The 22,303-nt window shown below is 40.7% G+C and overlaps 1 long non-coding RNA gene across 1 annotated transcript in view; it reads right to left on the bottom strand.

The window, feature by feature from the left end:
• Positions 1–1,219: 1,219 nt before the first annotated feature.
• Positions 1,220–22,303, bottom strand: part of LOC308607592 — a 154,686-nt gene continuing 133,602 nt past the window's right edge. The window contains exons 2-3 of the long non-coding RNA XR_014014020.1: positions 3,026–3,131; positions 1,220–1,307 (exon numbers count right to left, since the gene is read on the bottom strand). This is a non-coding gene — a long non-coding RNA (uncharacterized lncRNA). The remainder of the gene's footprint in view (positions 1,308–3,025; positions 3,132–22,303) is intronic.

Consider the following 22,303-nt stretch of genomic DNA (forward strand, 5'->3'; position numbering starts at 1 on the left):
ATTCAGCCTCCATGACCTTCCCTGAGTTCCAAAGGGCAGGTTCAAACAGTTGCTAATCAGGGAAGTGGGGATGCAGAGACAAGGGAGGAGCAATCAAGAAACAATGGTGCAGCCTTGGGGCAGCGTCCTGGTTCCCCCTCAAGGGATACACATAACAGTATATTTGAGCTGTTTTGCAGATACTGAAATCCCCACCAGGTGAGAGAAGTTAACTGTATGCTGCCCACAAGCAGTAGATCCCGGACTGGTTGGAAGCCCAAGGTTGATGATGCTCACTCCCACTTACCTCCCCACCAACCCATCAGAACAATGTCCACGAGCTGATCACGCCCTCCTCTTTGAACCATTCCTATAAAACTCCTCACTACCCCCTCCAGATTGGCACACACAGTTTTGAGGGCATTAGCGCACCATGACCCCCCTAGCCTGGCAAAGCAATAAAGCTATTCTTTTCTACTTCACTCAAAACTCTGTCTCCAAGATTCAGTTCGGTACCCGTGTACAGAAGTCGCGTTTCAGCTACAGTTCTGCTGTTCTTTGTGGGTATTGATGTGCCCATTAGCACATCCAGAGGTACATGCAGAGAGCTTTGATGAGCAGACAGAGCTCTGTGACTTATAACCATCACAGAGCAGGTATCACAGTGAACTGTCAGAAAGAAGAATGGTTCAAATCAGGCTATTACCTTCTACCATTTTTTACTACCCATTTGGCATGATTTATGTTATGGAGAGCTCTTAAGATGACACTCAAGAGATCCTGTCTAGATAAGTGATGCAGAAATCACAAAATGAAAGAATTTCCCCCCAAAGAACCATGATTCCAAAATCAACCAACGGAACTCGATCATTTAGTTACACAAATTATTCCTTCTTTTTAAAAAATGTTTCATATATTCTGCATGTGAAAAGTCTATTTCCTTATGCTCAGTTCATTTAAAAATGTAAATAGAAATATATATTAATATTATGTGTTAAAAATAAATATGTTAGCAGTGCTGCATGGTATATTTGGACTTATAGCCCTTATGAAGCAGGCATAGGTTTTTGAATCACCATTATCAGTTACTGACTATCCTTAAACTGGAAATTCTTATTTACTGAAATGCTTTCTGTTTTAGCTTGTGCTATCATAAAAAAAATACCTTCAACCAGGTGGCTTAAGTAACAGAAGTTAATTTCTTACAGTTCTGGAGGCTGGAAGTCCAGGATCAAGGTGCCACCATGATTCAGTTTCTGATGAAATTTCTCTTCTTGGCTTGAAGATGGTTGCCTTCGTGCTGTGTCCTCAAATGGCCTTCCCTTCACCTGTGCAAGTGTGTGGAGAAAGAAAGAGAGCTCCAATCTTGCTTCCTCTTCTTATAAAGAAAATAACCCTATCAGATCACGGTCCTACACTTATGATCTTCTTTAACCTTAATTAATTTCAGAAAGGCCCTAGCTGGAAACACCATAACCCTGGGGGGTTAAGACTTTAACATATGAATTTGGTGGGAGGACACAATTCAGTCCATAGCACCTTCTACTAACAAATGATCTGGGTAGGAAAAGCTTTTAAAATACTAACATGCAGGCTATCTATGGAAACCTCTTCTCCATGGTGGTTGTTTGCATGATTCTCTTGTCAAAAATATAAACAATGAGGGTTTTTTTTCCCTTAAACCTATATCGCATGAATGAAGTAATTCCCACACTACTCCCATCAAATTAATAATGTCATTTTAAGGCCAAACTGAACATGATGTAAAAAAAAATACACTGAGATATATGGAAAGGAATGCATTTAGAGTTATTTAAAATGTGTTTTCACGTGTAAACTCTCACATATTGAGGAACTGACTATTCAGGGGGTTGTTCCAAACTGATGGTGAATAAACTTTTAAGAATTTGTAAGTTATACTTTGTTCAAAACACAGCACAAGATAGAAATTTGTGTAATCAATGCTTCTGCTGGTCCCTAGAGAAATACAATAAAACTGAATTTTTTTTTAAACAAAGGGAATTTCTAAAAGCCTCAGAAAAGAGAAGACAAAGTTTCCTTCAGTAAATTGGAAGAGAAAGCAGAGAAGTGAGGACAGATAATAGGGCCTGCGTTGTAGGCTTTGGAGGCTTTCTGTGCAATGAGGATCATCACCCGGTCTCTTTAGTACATTCGGATTTTACCTTATGACCGGAAGAAGGCAAAGGGATGAACTGTCTAGGAACCAGGTGCTGAATTCAAGCAATTAATTTTTGTGTGTATGCATTAAAATATATACAACATAAAATTTACCATTTTTAGTGTATAATTAATTCAGTGGCATGAATTGTTTTACCATCACCACCCTCCATCTCCGGAACTTTTTCATCATCCCAAACAAAAACAGCCCAAACAGTAGCCGTGAAACCATAATCCCCACTCTCCCATCCCCCATCCCCTGGTCATCTCTATTCTGCTATTTCTATTAATTTGGCTATTTTGGTATCTCATATAAATGCAATTATACAGTATTTACCTTCTTGTGACTAGCTGATTTCACTTAGCATAATGTTTTCGAGGTTCATCCATGCCATAGCATATATCAGAATTTTTTTCCTTTTTAAGGCTGGATTATATTCCATTGTATGTGTGGACCACATTTTGTTTATCCATCCATTGTTGATGGACACTTGGGCTGCTTCCACCCTTTGGCTGTTGTGAATAGTGCTGCTGCGAACATGGGTGCACCTGTGTCTCTGCCTTCACTACTTTTGAGTACACCCTCAAGTGGAATTGGTGCATCACATGGTCGTTTAAAGTTTAATTTTTTGAAGAATCACTGTACTGTTTTCCACAGCAGCTGCACCATTTTGCATTCCTCCTAATGATGCATAAGAGTAAAATCTTATAATACACTTTTATTATTCTTTCTTTAAACAGTCATTGGTCCTTTAAATACATATATCTCTTTATATATAACTTTAAATAAAGTATATACATATACTATTTATGTGGACTATATAACTATGACTATTAAATGCTGTTTCATATTTGCATACATACTTACCCTCTCTGGTCCTTTTCAAGTCTCTTTTCCAGCAACTCAGGCTTCCATCTCGTGGTGTTTTCTTTCTCCCTTTCTTTCTTCCTTTAGCATTTCTTGTGGTACAGATCTACTGGGGATAAATTTTCTCAGGTTCAGATTTTCTGAAAGAGTATTTCCTCTTCATGTTTGATGAGTATTTTTTCTGGGCAAAAAATTCTAAGATACTTCCTTTTTTTTCTGACCTCCATTGCTTCTTCAGATGAAATATTAGCTACTACATTTTATTGTTTTCCCGTTTCTAATGTTCCACTTTTCTCTGGATGCTTTTAAGATTCCCCCACTGTGTGTGTGTGTGTGTGCGTGTGCATGCGTGCGCTCTGTTTCTTAGCAGTTTGGCCATGATGTACCTACATGTATATTTATCCTGAACATGGTTTGCTGGACTTTTTGAATCTGTAGGTTAATGTGTTTGGGGAAGGCTTTCATTTGTGTTCAGATGCTTAAAAAGTTCTTAGCATTCGCTGCTTACAGAGGACCAACCCAATTTGCCATCCCAAATGAACTATCGGAAATAGTGGGGATAAAAGGGTTTGCTCTGCAGAGCATCTGAGCTGTAGAGCCTCACTGTGACTCCATCCGACCCTTCTCTCTCTGGAGCCCTCCTGGCCCACTACTGGAATATCCCAGTCTTAATTAGCAGTGGGGTGTCCTGGAAAGGAGCTACATTTGTATTTGATGTCTGAAAGCTGCTAATTATGTGACCCTTTGTAAGTGACTTAAATTTTCTGAGCCTCAGGTCTATCACATGGGCCCCTATCTAGCAGTACTGTAGCAAAAATTGAGATCGTATATAGAAAAGACGAGCATGGTGTTTTGAGGCATGCTTAGACCGTGCAGTCTCCTTCTGTTCAAAGCAAATATACTCAGGGTTTCTTCACCCCGTGACCAAAACTGGTCTCCGCTGATTCTCACTGATTTCTCTGCTCAAAATTTTCTTACCACTAAGCTCATTCCCACTTAAAATCTCACTTGACTCCCAAGGCCATCCCAGACTGCTTCCTTGACCCTGCAGTTCCCAAGGGGCACTTCTCTGAATCTGGCCTTCACATGCCCGGCCTCTTTCCCGTCTGGGTCCACTGAGCCATGTCTTCTTATATCCTAGGATGGTTTCCCTTGATCCAGGTACTCAGCAAACCTTCATTTGACAGGTTTCACAAGACTTTCCAAGACTGTGAAAGCCTCTTTATTTACAACTAAAATTTTAGACTCCTCAGCAAATATGTCAGCATGCCTAATGGGTGAATGAGTTGCACTTGGAATTCCACATGTTTTTTGATGAAGAATCACTTTATTTTTTCTAAAGCTCTGTGGCCTGCCTCAAATGCTCTTGTAGACTCTCCTGAGTGTCATTATGGGGGGATTCCAGACTATCTGACCCCATGTTGCATTTTCAAGTCCTTGCACATATGCTATGAGCTCAACACATATTTGTTGAATAAACAAATGAGAGAGGATGGGAAGAAAGGCATCACCTAGCCTCCCCTCCACACTCAGTAACCTCAAAATCCTTGGCAACTTAAAGCAGCAATAAAATCTGCCAAGTCGGGAATTTCTTCCTAGCACCAGATCTCATACCAAACTTAGATGTCAATCAGAGGATAACACGGATGGCTGTTATAGTCATAAAAATGCCTGAGGATGCCACACACATGCCTCCCCAGGTCATATAATTTTTTAGAGCCTGGATTCTCTTATAAAAGTCACATTCTTCCATGTATTAATGCAGTGATATAGCCATTTTTGCATTTTCATGCTTGCTTATTTGTATTCTCATGTCCTTTTTACATCGATTTTATATTCATTTGTACTATAAGATATACCAGATACACACCAGATAATTATGCATTATATTTTGATTATAGAGATCCAGAGTGTGGGTAAAACTGAGCACTATACCAGTAGATCAATAATCTGCCCTCGAGTCCTGTGTCCGCCAGTAGCTTACTTTATGTCCCTGGGGAGGGGTTCTTAGCTCCTACTCCTGTGTAAGCTGAGGGGATGTGAGCTCAAACCAGAGGCCCCACTGCAGCTCCAGGACTCTCTGTCCACAGCTCTGCTGGCTAGCTCATTACTATACACACATCTCAGGACACACTACGCTCTATAATGCGTCACTTTCACTTTGCACTGACGCTGTTGTTAATACTGCCAATACCTGTGGCATTTCAGGCACCCTGAGAATGAGCACTTACTTCCTTCTGAAGGTCAGAGACCATGTGGGTCACCGTCACCCCGTCTCTGGACCATCTGGCTGCTGACGATACAATACTAATATCCACACTCGGTGGATATTAAGGATCCAAAAGAGGCAATGTCAAAATAACTCATATAATCCAAATCTGATCCTACAGAGAGCAGCTGGCTGGGGGAAGCTGAGGGAGGAGAAGACCTTCGGCCTATACGCATGATGGGATTGTCCCTTTGATGGTGGAGCGAGCAGTTTCTTGAAGTGTGATTTAAGAAGGTAAAGGGACACAGGCAAAGTGTGGGGGGATTTCTCTGAATTCTGGACAATCCTGGGTGTGAAGGAGGCAGTGGCCACCTAAGAAGGAAGCAAGCACAGCCTTTCCTTAGTCTCATGGCGATAATGACATGGCAAGGAGAAAACCCTGGAGACTTTTGTCTGGATAACACATAAGGATGTAGGGCCCAGGCACAATGCAGTTACCGATCCCAGGAAAAGTGGTACAGTTCTCAGAGGGCCTTACTCTTTTGTCCTCACAAATCAGAACAGGTCACGGTGAGCCCTCTTATAGGAACTGCAAGACATGTAAACTTCTTTTTTTTTTTTTTGGCTGCACCGCGAGGCATGTGGGCTCTTAGTTCCCTGACCAGGGATCGAACCCACACCCCCTGCATTGGAAGTGTGGAGTCTTAACCACTGGACCGCCAGGGAAGTCCCAGGACATGTAAACTTCTGAATTAGGGCTTTGACTTTGAAAGCAATATGAGCTGTATTTTAAATTTTTTACGTATTTTGAAGTTGTTTAGAGTTAAATTATTCTCTGTGAGGTGAAAAAAAAAAAAAAGAGTGGAATTCTCTCCAGTTCTTCTTCTTTTCTCTAGTCCTCACTTGCCATCTCGACCTGAACACTCATGCCATTTCAGACTTAGTTTCTGTTGTTAGCTCCTTCACCTATTGCTGGAATTTGGGCTGTTCATATCCTGAAGATAAAACCTTTGGCATCCAAGGGGGGAGGGGGGGAGAGGGACAGATCAGGAAGTTGGGGTTAGCAGATGCACACTAGTGAACAGAGGATGGATAGACAACAAGGTCCTACTGTAGAGCACAGGGAGCTATATTCAATGTCCTGTGATAAACCATAGTGGAAAAGAGAATATGAAAAAGAATATATGTATCTGAATCACTTTTCTGTACAGCAGAAATGAACACAAGCTTGTAAATCAACTATACTTCAATAAAATTAAAAAAAAAAAAGGCCAGGCATTCCAAGTGTTGACCCCACATTCATGTTGTAGAAGCAACATTTCCTTAAAAAACAAAACAAAACAAAGCAAAACCACAAACAACAAAAAACCTTTGGCATGAATTGGTAGTTTCCAGGCAGCACTTAAAGCAAGGATCCCTGCCAAGGGGCCTGGACCTGGCAAGACAGTTGATAGAAAGAAAACCTAGATCATGGGAGACAAGGCTGGCATATGGAGGCTCTAGGGGAGGCTGCAAGAGCTCAGACCTACACCATTTCTAAGGGTACCGTGGAGATCAGGATAATAAGCTCTAGGAGATGGGCTAGTTTGGGTCATTCCTTCCTTAGGATGTTGACCAGGATTTGGAATAATGAGAGAACGTGTTAAACCAGCTCTGCTACTATAGAAAGAGTTGACTTAGTGAACCAGACCTAAAAGGCAAATATCCCGATGGACCAAAGACATAACAGCTACCTTGAGCATAACACATCTTCATGAACTTGGAATTGACAATGATGATATAACATCTTGATCTTCCAGGAAGGTCTAGGAATAAAAAATTATTAGATTCTAGTCCTGGTTCTGAAACTTGAGGTCAATCACTTCCCCACAGTGATGGCGTTTCTTTATTTGTAAAGTTGTTTCCCAGGATGAACGTTTATTGACAAAAGATAGTCCTAGTTGAAAGGTTCCAACTAGAGATAGAGGATTTTGACGAACACACAAGTCTAGCTTCTCTGCGTGGAGCTGATCTCAGGGCTTGCTGTGCTGGAGCTCCCTCCTTATCCCATGGCCACAAGCCTCATGACACTGGCTTCTGTCCTTTTTCCTTGCTCCTACTTCCAAAGGGCTCCACCTCTGTAGGGTGGAGAAGGTTTAGAGACCCTTGTTACCATCTCAGTAAGATTTCCTGAGTGTATGAACATGGAAAACAGAAAACCAGGTTTTCAGGACACTCACAAAACTGGGCATCCTTTACAGTATTTTCTGGGGAAGAATTTTCATTCCCTTAAGAATTAATGTCTATTGCTGAAACCCTAACACACTTTTCTTCCACTGAATGGTTCCACTTTTCTGGGAAGATGTCTGCCAGTAATTTCCCCACTAAGTTAGATCTAGAATAGCCAATATTTGGAATTTTCTTGAACTTATTTATGGACATTAGATTTGGAGGATTTCTTGAAAAATGTTTTTTTTAAAAAGCCCAGTCAATTGGAAGTCAGTGTGTCCAGCTCTGTTGCTACAGATGTGGGGGGATTTTGAGCCAGTGACTTGACTTCTTTGGGGACTCAGTTTATACATTTGTAAAATGAGAGTGTTGACCTAAAATAACACTTGAGGTTTCCCAGCTCTAGTGTTCAATGCTTCTATGTTTTCAGTATTTATTGATGTTTTAAATAATGTTACTTCATTCCCAGAGGCCCCTGGATCTGCCATACCTCTCTCCAGATTCCTCCACAGATAAATAGTTCCAGGTGGAATTCATTTAGATTTATTATTATTATTTTAATAGCTACCATATATCCAGTGCTTACTATGTGCAGAATATATATTATCTGACATAATCCATGTGTAACCCAAATACTAGGCTTACCTTCCTCCATATTTTGGGAAAGGGGAATTTGTCTTAAAACTGTTTCTTGCTCCTACTGGCAGCTGCTTCTCTGGGCTGCATCCTCCCTGCCGCTGCTCTAGGTTACCTCTTGGACAATACTCCCTGTGCTGCGAGCCACTACCTGAAACCCTGACACTGTGATCTTCCTTCAGGTGATCCTGCTGTTGCTGTGCTGGCATCAGGGGATTGGGAAATATGGAGTGGTACTTCCCTTCCCTTTTGTAACTCTTAATTCCTCCATCCCAACCATACATGTCTTTGTGGGGTTTGTGTTTTTGTTTTGTTTTGTTTTGTTTTTTGGCCACGAGGCTTGCAGGGTCTTAGTTCCTTGACCAGGCATTGAACCCAGGCCCTGGTAGTGAAAGCACCGAGTCCTAACCACTGGATCACCAGGGAATTCCCGATTCTTTGTGTTTATAACAGATGTTATTATATTATAGAGTTGAAGATAACTACTCCTATCCAACAGAGAAAACAATAATGCATAGCGGGATGTGAAATATGATTGTGTCCAGAGCCCCAAATAAGACAATGAATGAAGACAGATGGATGCATGGATGGATGGATGGGTGGGTGGATGACGACAGGAAGCTCTTCACCATATCCTTTAGGAAGTAGCTCTCAGTTCATATTCTTGTTCTCTGTCTCCAGAGCCTGCCTTCCTTCCCTCTGAGAGAGGTACATTCTTTTATTCTTATTTCAAACCTCTACTTGTCTTTCAGAACCCACACCTGCAGTCCACAAGGGTTGATCTTAGCTTAGATTTCATCACCTTCCTCCTCCAGGGCAAACCATAGGTCATACCAACCACAGCAATGTATTTCCCAAAAGTCTGAGTTACTAAGCAGAGAATCACATCACAGGTTGTTTCATCCGAGCAGTTCAGTTATGAGTCTCCAAAACACATTAGACAAGTTTAGGGTGAGTTTTGACCCTTTAAGTCCCTTCTTATTCAAACCTCTCCTCTCACGTGAGGTCTAGGTAAGCTTCCCCATTCTTTTTCTGTTTTGGCCATGCCATGAAGCATGTGGGATCTTAGTTCCCCGACCAGGGATTGAGCCCATGTCCCCTGCAGTGGAGGCATGGAGTCTTAACCACTGGACCGCCAGGGAAGTCCCAAGCCTTCCCCATTCTTCCTACAGTTTTCTTAACTATAAGACTGAAGATTTACACACACCTTCCAACATAAACAAACACTAATTTTTTTTATAGAACATATAGTGTATAGAAAATATGAAACCCTTTTTTTCCTAAATGCAGCATAATCTGCACAGACTCCTTGGCCCACCATAGAGGTGGTGCTGGACATTATTCCAATAGCAGTTCTTCATTGTCTTTTTGGCAATCATGCCCAGAAGAGATGGATGTGAACAAAATAGTGCTTACTTTCTGTTTCTTCAAACCACAAAACCATCTATATCAAGTAGCTGCTTGCAAGTACACAAATACTCTAAATAATGAAAATACAGGGAGTAGCAGCCTGTAGATATCATTGAGGCCATGATGGTTAATTGTACTGTTCAACTCTTCTATATCCTTTACTGTTACTCTTCTATTATTGAGAGAAAAATGTTAAGCTAAGCATGAGTTAAAACTGATGTCCCCAACTCTAATCCATTACCGCATTAATCATTCCAATCTCCTCTCCTTGTTAATAAGTAATCTCCCACATCAACAGTGAAAACTTGGCTCCCACCATCAGCCATCAATTTACTTAATTGTTCAATTCCAGGATTCATGCACGATTTTTTTCAGAATCATTAACTCATACTGCTGTAGGAATAACTTTATCAACTAGAGTACAGTTCAACATACAATTCATTTTGCCTTTAGTCTTATAGATTTCATTCATATCAAAAGTCATTAATCTTGGGATATGATCCTTCTTTTTTTTGAATTTTTGAATTTTATTTTATTTATTTTTTTATACATCAGGTTCTTATTAGTTATCCATTTTATACATATTAGTATATATATGTCAATCCCAATCTCCCGATTCGTGATCCTTATTTCTAACGTGTGGCCCTTTTCAAATTTCACTAAAAAGCTCATGGTATTCACCAGTTCCTTCTACTTGGCAGGAATTCAACTCCGAACTCTCCTTCCAACACCAGACAGTTGCTAAAATATCTACCAAGTTATTTATTTAGCTTTCTAACTGCTACTCTCTGATGGGTTCCTTGGGGTTATTGTCCTGAATAGGAATAGTTTAGAAGTCGGTGAGGGGAATTTTTTTTTTTAATTGGGGTATAGCTGTTTTACAGTGTTGTGTTAGTCTCTACTGTACAGTGAAGTGGAGCTCCCTGTGCTATACAGCAGGTTCTCATTAGTTATCTATTTTATACATACTAGCATATATACGTCAATCCCAGCCTCCCAATTCATCCCACCACCTCCCCTCCCTTTGGTGTCCATACGTTTGTTCTCTACATCTGTGTCGCTATTTCTGCCTTGCAAGCCGGTTCATCTGTACCATTTTTCTAGATTCCACACATACGCGTTAATACACGATATTTGTTTTTCTCTTTCTGACTTACTTCACTCTGTATGACAGACTCTAGGTCCATCCACATCTCTACAAATGACCCCGTTTCATTGCTTTTTATGGCTGAGTAATATTCCATTGTATATATGTTCGGTGAGGGGAATTTTTAGGCAAATGTTAGGGCTCCTGGCTCTGTATCTCTCATCTTTAGAGACTTTCCCTTCCATTTACAAGAGCTGTGTCAGCCCTGAACTCTGGATTCTGTTTTTTGTTGTTGATGTTTGTTTGTTTTCCAGTTCAGTTACATTACCATTTTCTCCTTGTATTCTATTTCTGTGTGCAGATGAGAAGTGGGAAGTGCCCTTAGGAGAAAGAGCATCTTGATATAAGCTCACTTAGTTTTCTTCTCCACTTTCACATTCCATTTCCCTTCCAGTTTCTGCCATCTTTGGAACCCTTTCACACAGTTTATGCTTATATTTTGTACAACATTTATCATTGTTATTGGCGGGAGGTCAGTCTCATAAAATAGTTCTTAAACAGAGCAGGTAGGGTATTTATTCCAGTGAGATCATATAGGTTGGCACGAACTACCTGATAAATATGCCCCCACTAAGTTGTGGGTCTCTTCTTGGTAGATTCAGAAACCTGATTATGTCAGGAGGATCTGTTTATATTAACCAATCACAAGACTAACATGTAAAATCAGAAAGCCATTTTATTAATTTCCAAAGATAAATAAGACTTGGACCAGAATCCTCATAGCTGCATGACCAGCAACTTTCCTTTCCTGTAGGCAAACCCAAAAGGAAGTCAAATTACAACTACAGATTTGTTTGTTGAGCATGAAATCAGAAAAAGAGAAGCAGGTTGGGTGTTTGATGGAGTCAAGCTAATATAGCCTCAGGTGTATATCCCCACAAAATGGAAAACCTGGCGATGGACCAAGCCTCCTCCAAATTCATTAACTGAGTTTCTTCTTTTTCTCTGACAGCTCTTGTTTATCTCTGTGTCCCTCTTTTTTCTGGATTTCCATGGCTGATCTGTACCTTTATCCAAGGACACTGTTCTTTATTAAGAACGTCAATAACATTAACACAACTCATATTGTACTGGTCTAAACACTAGTCTACCACCTTTTTCTTGTGACTTTTCATAATTCTATTTGAGTCCTGTATTTATTCATTAAAAGTTTAACTCTAAGAGAAAATCTTATTTCGTCAAAGTTAAAATCGTAGAGAAGATGTCCCAAACAGGGACTACAGTATCTACCTCTTTGAGTTTAAAGATACAATGGGATAACATAGGTAATGCTTCTGCACCTACTTGATATGCATTAAAGAATTCTTTTGTTTCCTTCCCCTTATTTAATGAAAACAGGTGTTGAAGAAAACACATCGATTTTTTTTCTTGTATGTTCCCCACATGAAAATCATTTTCTTACATTTTTGCTGCAGAAAAACAAGGGTCCTGAAAGCATTTTTCAATCACAAGCCTGGATGGAGATTTAAAGGCAAAACAAAACAAAAACATTAAGGCTTTCAATGACCAATTCTCCTTCACAAGACACTGGTAAATCAGAACCTGACTCCCCCAAATAAATATCAGTATTGGAACATTGTGTGTCCCGATTTCCATCAGTCAGGAAGAGATCTAAGCCAAGGGTCTCGGGCTTTATCTTGGTGGTGAATTCAGAGACAGCGATGCCATCCCCATCAGCAGCAGAGTTAAATTATATGTATGATAATTAGATACACTGTAACACATCTCTGTTTTCATCCCTTGATATTTATCATAAGAGTTAACTGTCTGCTATGTGGAAAACACTAAGGTGATATCTCTAACTGTTATTTCATGTAATCCTCACAGCTCCAATAGCTAGGGTTTGTTCTCATTTCCAAATAAGGAAACTGGTACAGAGTGGACTCCACATAAGTGTTTGAATGAACGTGTGTGAGCAGGCTTAGTGACTTGCTCCAAATCACGCGTCCAGCAAGCACCAGGGTTGGAATGTAAACCAGCCACGTCTAGTTCTAAGGCCTGCGTTCTTTCTAACACCTCACGATTCCTCTTTATAACATAGTTCATCCTAGTCAAGGCTTGTGGAGATCACAATTAAAGAAACGATTCTGATAGTGAAGATGTGGAGACCTGGAACAGAGTCAGAAAGATGTATTTGGAAAGACAAAAGTTTCGGGGGCTGCCTGTCGAAGACAAAAGCCAAATCTCATTGATCCTATTCCTGTACCAGCAGAGATACATTGTCATGAACCTGTGTCATTTCCAAATGAATGCAATTACTATTTATACCAAGAAAAGTTTTCCTTTTTTTAGAGAAGTATTTTGTTAAATGGAAAGAGCATGGCAGAGGGAGTCGGGAATCCTTGAGAGAGTCAGAGAGCCCTCTTGGCCTCGGTTTCCTCATCAATCAAAGAAGGGCATCAGCCCAGATGATCTTTAGAGTCTAAGAGTTCAAGGTGCCTCGCCTCAGTCACATCCATTCTCTTCTCCTGACCCACTTTCCCAGCTGCATGCTCGTGGAACAGATTGACAACAGCAATCACAGAGTCAAATTCCCATTTAAAACACAAGTCTTGTTATTTTGGTACCAATTACAAGGTTATGGATCCTGCTTAAAGGTGTTTAATATGCTGTAATGTTTAGACACACTTGGCTCCAACATAAATGGGAGCTGTTTGTAGCAACAAGCAGCATGCTCTCACTCTCTAGGTATGCAAGACTGCTGTAAAAACAGTACAGATGGGCCGGAAAGAAAGAGTCTCCAACGAGCTACAAAGGAGGATAGCAAGTGTTTCTGGCTGCGCTGCGGGTTTACCTACTGACTAATCTCTCATCACCCACAGCCTGCTTTTATAGGTGTGTATTTTGTTGTTGCTTCTTACTTTGTTTCAATGCCTGATGTAGAGTATTTGTAAAAAGTGGTATGAGGGATTTTTACGGCCTTGTACGGCCATGTTGTGCTAGGAGTCATATATTGTTTTAATGAGACCATAGTTCTGAGACTGTGTTCCCTGTTTATCCCTTCTCACCACATCAAGGTGACAGGTGGCTACTTCTCAGGTGATGTGAAAGTGTCCAAAAATGTGAGGTGATGCAATAATAACAGGAAATAGCATGGTTGTCTCTAAGCCCCAAAACTGTAGTTGTGTTTGAGTCCTAGAGGGATTGTATGTCTGAGGTAAACCCAGTATATCTCCATTTTAAAAACTCTATTCAAATATGCTTTTAAAACTGAGAAGGAAGTGAAATGTATAATCCATTTAAGAACCAGATTCCTGGCTGAAACCAAGTTTTACAACTTGGGGTTGGGGGAGCCTTCACAAAGAAATCCCTCTCAGCACTCATTAGCTCATGAGCACGGGCCATGCCAAAATAACCTTTTCCATGTTGAAAACAGGCAGCCATGTGCATGCTTCTATAATCTTTCTCGAAAAAAAAAAAAAAGAGAGAAAAACCTCACTGACTTTGCTGCAGAGCCTTGAATTGAAGGTACCATGTTGACGAAGGAGCAGCTGAACTTGAAGGAATTAGTTTAACAAAGTGAAACATATAAAGTGGCAAAAAGTTATAGGAGGTGAGAAAGATTCAAGGAAGCAGAATAATTTAGGAAAAGTCAGCCTTAACAAACAGCGTTCTACATTTTGAGCATCCTTGCAGGGAAGGTGCCTACACTGGGATGCAAAGCAAAACAAGATATGACCTCCATCCTTAAGAAGTTTCCCTCTAGAGCAAGTGTCGGCAGACTATAGCCAGCGGGGCCAAATGCCCTGTTTTTGTACTGCCAGTGAACTAAAAATGGGTTTTCCTATTTTAAAACGTTAAAAGCAACTAAGAAAAATAAAATACAAGAGTTAAAATGAAAAAGAGCATGCCAAACCACCAGTGACCCACAAACTCTAAAATATTTACTATTGGTCTTTTACAGAGAAAGTTTCCATGGGGAAAGTCAGATCATTGAATTACAATCAAAATCACAAGGGCTAGGGTGGGGTAAATGTGTGGTTTGCCAGGTCCAACAGAGAGGTGTGTAACACAGGTTTGAGAAATCAGTGCAGACTTCTCGGAGAAAGTGGCAACTCCCCTGGGATCTACAGAATGGGTAGAAATTAGATAAAGATACTGGAGTGATGACTGAACATTCAAAGCAGAACGAACACCATGGTGTAGGAATGGAAAGAAGTTGTGTTGCAGAAACTTAGGTGGAAAGTGAGTCGGAAGAGATAAGGCTGGTTACCCAGGTGTAAACGGGGGTTGTCCCCCTTCCCAGGTCCAGGTTGTTTCTACCGTAAGTCCAGCCTGTTCTTTGAGGGCTTAACCCCTACTCACAGACTGGTAGCTATCAATAGGGGAGCACCAAAGGCAGCAAAACAGCTGACCTCGAGGAGGGGTCTGTAGATTTGGGTGGAGTGTGCCCTCCAGGCTGGGACAGCCCTCCTGCGGCAGGTGCTCTCCATGTACTAGTCCACCACCCCGGCTGCAAGCCTGCCAAAGTCCTGCATCATCATGGGTCTCATTTCCCACCACCTCCCAAACTCAAAACCTCAACTATCCTCCTGGGGACCCAAGAACCTCTCCTTTTAACCTCCCAAAACACAGATTTCTGATAAAACCCTGTTTTGTGAACAAAGGAGCTCCCCACTGCATTGTTTATCATCAGCCAGATGAAGCTTGGACTTCTGAGATGCCGTTGGAAATACTTAAAAGGTGAACACACTTGGAAGATTTATAGCAAATTCACATTCCATCGTGGCTGACTTCATTGTTCAAGAAAATGTGACTTGTTTTCTATAATTCAACTGGACATGTGATTCCCGGCCCAGTTTGCCAATTTATGGTAGCCATTTACAAGGAAACTAAGGCATTTCTGGAACTATGTGAGGTCACTTTTTTTTTTTTGGCTTTGTTGGGTCTTTGTTGCTGCACGTGGGCTTTCTCTGGTTGTGGCGAGAGGGGGCTACTCTTGGTTGTGGTGCGCGGGCTTCTCATTGCAGTGGCTTCTCTTGTTGCGGAGCACGGGCACTACTAGCACGGGCTTCAGTAGTTGTGGCTTGCAGGCTCAGTAGTTGTGGCTTGCGGGCTCTAGAGCACAGGCTCAGTAGTTGTGGCTCAAGGGCTCAGTTGCTCTGCAGCATGTGGGATCTTCCCGGACCAGGGCTCGAATCCATGTGCCCTGCGTTGGCAGGCGGATTCTTAACTACTGCGCCACCAGGGAAGCCCCACATGAGGTCACTTTATGAATTAACTGTGGTCAATTCTGTATTTAACATGCTCGACTGAGATCCCTCTCTCTGCCTCCACTCTTCCCGGGGACGATGATCTAAGTTCTGAGGGCTTCCAGAGCGTGAGAAAGGAGACAAGCTCGCGGTCATCAGCATTCATCAGCCGGCCTCTGCTGAGACGTCCAACCCTCGTTCCTCTTTGATTATTGCTACTTAGTCCTGCACATCCATGGCTGAACTAGCATATTCCTCGCTTCATCCTGAAATCCAGTCCAGGAAGGTCTCTCTCTTCCTGACCACAAAGGCCTGCCCTCAGCCAGTTCTGAGCCACATTTAGGACACAAAAATGTTTACTGTCCTCCTTGGTCTCACAGGAATGTCTCAGGCCCACTCTGCCTAGAGACATCTGACTAGGATTTTTTGTTTCTTTTTTTAATTGAGGTACAATTTCCATAACATAAATTTAACCATTGACCATTTTAAAGAGTACAGATTCAGTGGCATTTAATACATGTTTGAGGTTGTGCAACCATCACCTCTGTCTAGTTCCAAGACATTTTTCTCTCCCCAAAAGGAAACCAGATACCTAAGAGGCAGTCACTCCCCATTCCCCCTCCCCTAGTCCCTTGTAAGCACCAATCTTCATTCTGTCTCTACAAATTAAACTTCTCGGTATGTTTCCTATAAATGGAATCATGCATATGATTCTTTGTGTCTGGCTTTGTTCACTCAGCATGGGGTGTTAGAGGTTCATCTACCTTGTAGCAGGTTATCAATAATTTATTCCTTTTTAATGGATGAATACTATGTAATTGTATGGATATACTCTACTTCATTTGACTGACATTTGTGTTGTTTCCATCTTTTGGCTATTATGAATTGTGTTGCTATGAACACTCATGTACATGCATTTGTTTGAGCACCAGTTTTCAATTCTTTGGGGTGTACACCAAGGAGGGGAATTGCTGGGTTGTACATTAACCCTATGTTTAACTTTTTGAAGAACTGCTAAACTGTTTTCCACTTCAGTGTTCAAGAAAATGTGACTTGTTTTCTATAAGTCAACTGGACATGTGACTCCCAGCCCAGTCTGCCAATTTAGGGTAGCCATTTCCAAGGAGACTAAGGCATTTCTGGTAATGACTAGAAATCAGGAAAAAAAAAAAAAAAAAAAAAAAAGGACTGGTTGGTGGAAAGACCTGGAGTTCAGTTTTATATATTTGGTTTAATGTTCAAGGGAGACAAGAATTTGAAGATGTTTGTAGAGAGTGTTTGAAGTGATATATTGTAGAACCTAAAATGAAAGAAAGTGAAAATGCACAGGGTAAATATTTAGGAAAAAACTAGAAAATTCAAAGAACTAAATGAGACTGAAAAACCTTGTAGACTTTTACTGCCAGGATTAGATTGGAACCAGTCCTCTTCTGCAGACAACCAGAAAAGCTGGATAAAATTAAAGAAAAAATTCTGCTTGAAATCAATGGAGAGATGACAAGAGAGTGAGGCATTGTTGGGCCAGGGTTACAGTAGAATGAACTCAGAATTTGGAGCCACTTTTCACCTGAGGATGTTTGTTGACTCCCAAGAAGGCAGCTCAGAGGCTGAGTCGCTAGGCAGTGGTTTTGACAGCCTTGTGGGACTAAGGAGACAGAAAGTGGCATTCCAGGCCTGCCAAGATGGTCTTACTACTGAAGCCCTTCATTTTGGTTTAGATCCAAATTGGCTTTATCCATAAAGGAGGCATGAGCCAGAAATAGACAAGCCCTCTCAAGAACTTCTCCACAACTTCATGTCAGTCCTTGAAACTAGACCAGGGTAATCCAGGATTGATAGCACTCCCCGTCAGCTGGCAAACACAATTCTTCAGAAGAAGATAACATCATACAACGCCTCATATTACTTCTACAAACTATTTTGCAAATGCAACATCCAGTGCACACACATGTATACATGCACAAACAAGCACAAAAGGAAACAAGGCTACTTGTTAAAGGTATTTTATTTTCCATTGATTAAGAAAATATTGTACAGTTGGTTCAAGACGGCAAAGTAGAAGGACGTGCTCTCACTCCCTCTTGCGAGAGCACCAGAATCACAACTAACTGCTGAACAATCATTGACAGGAAGACACTGGAACTCACCAAAAAAGATACCCCACATCCAAAGACAAAGGAGAAGCCACAGTGAGACGGTACGAGGGGCACAATCACAACAAAATCAAATCCCATAACTGCTGGGTAGGTGGCTCACAAACTGGAGAACACTTATACCACAGAAGTCCACCCACTGGAGTGAAGGTTCTGAGCCACATGTCAGGCTTCCCAACTTGGGGGTCCGGCAACAGGAGGAGGAATTCCTAGAGAATCAGACTTTGAAGGCTACCGGGATTTGGCTGCAGGACTTCAACAGGACTGGGGGAAACAGAGACTCCACTCTTGGAGGGCATACACGAAGTACTGTGCAAATCGGGACCCAGGGGAAGGAGCAGTGACCCCACAGGAGACTGAGCCAGACCTACCTGCTAGTGTTGGAGGGTCTCCTGCAGAGGCAGGGGGTGGCTATGGATGACCATGATGACAAGGACACTGGCATCAGAAGTTCTGGGAAGTACTCCTAGGCGTGAGCCCTCCCAAAGTCCGCCATTAGCCCCATCAAAGAGCCAGGTAGGTTCCATTGCTGGGTCACCTCCAGCCAAACAAGCAACAGGGAGGGAACCCAGCCCCACCCATCAGCAGTCAAGCGGATTAAAGTTTTCTGAGCTCTGCCCACCAGAGCAACAGCCAACTCTACCCACCACCAGTCCCTCCCATCAGGAAACTTGCACAAGCCTCTTAGATAGCCTCATCCACCAGAGGGCAGACAGCAGAAAGAAGAACTATAATCCTGCAGCCTGTGGAACAAAAACCACATTCACAGAAAGGTAGACAAGATGAAAAGGCAGAGGGCTATGTAGCAGATGAAGGAACAAGATAAAACCCCAGGAAAACAACTAAATGAAATGGAGATAGGCAAGCTTCCAGAAAAATAATTCAGAATAATGACGGTAAAGATGATCCAGGACCTCGGAAAAAGAATGGAGGCAAAGATCAAGAAGATGCAAGGAATGTTTAACAAAGACCTAGAAGAATTAAAGAACAAACGAACAGAGATGAACAATACAATAACTGAAATGAAAAATACACTAGAAGGAATCAATAGCACAATAACTGAGGCAGAAGAACAGATAAGTGACCTGGAAGACACAATGGTGGGATTCACTGCCAGGGAAAAGAATAAAGAAAAAAGAATGAAAAGAAATGCAGACAGCCTAAGAGACCTCTGGGACAACATTAAACACACCAATGTTCACATTTGAGGGGTCCCTGAAGGATAAGAGGGAGAGAAAGTTCCCGAGAAAATATTTGAAGAGATTATAGTAAAAAACTTCCCTAACACGGGAAAGGAAATAGCCACCCAAGTCCAGGAACAGCACAGAGTCCCAGGCAGGATAAACTCAAGGAGAAACACGCTGAGACACACAGTAATCAAACTGACAAAAATTAAAGACAAAGAAAAATTACTGAAAGCAACGAGGGAAAAATAACAATTAACATACAAGGGAACTCCCATAACGTTAACAGCTGATTTCTCAGCAGAAACTCTACAAGCCAGAAGGGAGTGGCATGATATATTAAAAGTGATGAAAGGGAAGAACCTACAACCAAGATTACTCTACCCAGCAAGAATCTCATTCAGATTCAAGGGAGAAATCAAAAGCTTTACAGACAAGCAAAAGCTGAGAGAGTTCAGCACCACCAAACCAGCTCTACAACAAATGCTAAAGGAACTTCTCTAAGTGGGAAACACAAGAGGAGAAAAGGACCTACAAAAACAAACCCATAACAATTAATAAAATGGTAATAGGAACATACATATTGATAATTACCTTAAACGTGAATGGATTAAATGCTCCAACCAAAAGGCACAGGCTCACTGAATGGATACAAAAACAACACCCATATATATGCTGTCTACAAGAGACCCACTTCAGACCGAGGGACACATTCAGACTGAAAGTGAGGGGATGGAAAAAGATATTCTATGAAAATGGAAATCAAAAGAAAGCTGGAGTAGCAATACTCATATCAGATAAAATAGACTTCAAAATAAAGAATGTTACAAGAGACAAGGAAGAACACTACATAATGATCAAGGGATCAATCCAAAAAGAAGATATAACAATTATAAATATATACGCACCCAATACAGGAGCACCTCGATACATAAGGCAACTGCTAACAGCTGTAAAAGAGGAAATTGACAGTAACACAATAATAGTGGGGGACCTTAACACCTCACTTACACCAATGGACAGATCATCAAAACAGAAAATTAATAAGGAAACACAAGCTTTAAATGACACAACAGACCAGATAGATTTAATTGATATTTATAGGACATTCCATCCAAAAACAGCAGATTACACTTGCTTCTCAAGTGCACATCGAACATTCTCCAGGATAGATCACATCTTGGGTCACAAATCAAGCCTCAGTAAATTTAAGAAAATTGAAATCATATCAAGCATCTTTTCTGACCACAGCACTATGAGATTACAAATCAATTACAGGGAGAAAAACGTAAAAAACAAAAACACATGGAGGTTAAACAACACGCTACTAAATAACCAAGAGATCACTGAAGAAATCAAGAGGAAATCAAAAAACACCTAGAGACAAGTGACAATGAAAACACGACGATCCAGAACTTATGGGATGCAGGAAAAGCAGTTCTAAGAGGGAAGTTTATAGCAATACAAGCCTACCTCAAGAAACAAGAAAAATCTCAAATAAACAATCTAACCTTACACCTAAAGGAACTAGAGAAAGAAGAACAAACAAAACCCAAAGTTAGCAGAAGGAAAGAAATCATAAAGATCAGAGCAGAAATAAGTGAAATAGATACAAAGAAAACAATAGCAAAGATCAATAAAACTAAAAGCTGGTTCTTTGAGAAGTTAAACAAAATTCATAAACCATTAGCCAGACTCATCAAGAAAAAGAGGGAGAGGACTCAAATCAGTAAAATTAGAAATGAAAAACGAGAAGTTACAATGGACACCACAGAAATACAAAGCATCCTAAGAGTCTACTACAAGCAACTCTATGCCAATAAAATGAACAACCTGGAAGAAATGGACAAATTCTTAGAAAGGTATAACCTTCCAAGACTGAACCAGGAAAAAATAGAAAATATGAACAGACCAATCACAAGTAATGAAATTAAAACTGTGATTGAAAATCTTCCAACAAACAAAAGTCCATGACCAGATGGCTTCACAGGTGGATTTGATCAAACATTTAGAGAAGAGCTAACACCCATCCTTCTCAAACTCTTCCAAAAACTTGTGGAGGAAGGAACACTCCCAAACTCATTCTATGAGGCCATCATCACCCTGATACCAAAACCAGACAAAGATACCACAAAAAAAGAAAATTACAGACCAATATCCTGGATGAATATAGATGCAAAACTCCTCAACTAAATACTAGCAAACAGAATCCAACAACACATTAAAAGGATCATACACCATGATCAAGTGGGATTTATCTCAGGGATTCAAGGATTCTTCAATATACACAAATCAATCAATGTGATACACCATATTAACAAATTGAAGAAGAAAAACCATATGATGATCTCAGTAGATGCAGAAAAAGCTTTTGACAAAATCCAACACCGTTTATGATAAAAACTCTACAGAAAGTGGGCATAGAGGGAACCTACCTCAACATAATAAAGGCCATATATGACAAACCCACAGCAAACATCATTCTCAATGGTGAAAAACTGAAAGCATTTCCTGTAAGATCAGGAATAAGACAAGGATGTGCACTCTTGCCACTATTATTCAACATACTTTTGGAACTCCTAGCCATGGCAATCAGAGAAGAAAAAGAAATAAAAGGAATACAAATTGGAAAAGAAGAAGTAAAACTGTCACTGTTTGTAGATGACATGATACTATACGTAGAGAATCCTAAAAATGCTACCAGAAAACTACTAGAGCGAATCAATGAATTTGGCAAAGTTGCAGGATACAAAATTAACACACAGAAATCTCTTGAATTCCTATATACTAATGATGAAAAATCTGAAAGAGAAATTAAGGAAACATTCCCATTTACCATTGCAACAAAGAGAATAAAATACCTAGGAATAAACCTACCTAGGGAGACAAAAGACCTGTACTCAGAAAACTATAAGACACTGATGAAAGAAATTAAAGATGATACAAATAGATGGAGAGATATACCATGTTCTTGGATTGGAAGAATCAACATTGTGAAAATGGCTATACTACACAAAGCAATCTACAGATTCAATGCAGTCCCTAGCAAATTACCAATGGCATTTTTTACAGAACTAGAACAAAAAATCTTAAAATTTGTATGGAGACACAAAAGACCCCGAATAGCCAAAGCAGTCTT

This window comes from Mesoplodon bidens (assembly GCF_964165515.1).
Source record: "Mesoplodon bidens genome assembly, chromosome: 19".
In the NCBI taxonomy this organism is placed as follows: Eukaryota; Metazoa; Chordata; class Mammalia; order Artiodactyla; family Ziphiidae; genus Mesoplodon; species Mesoplodon bidens.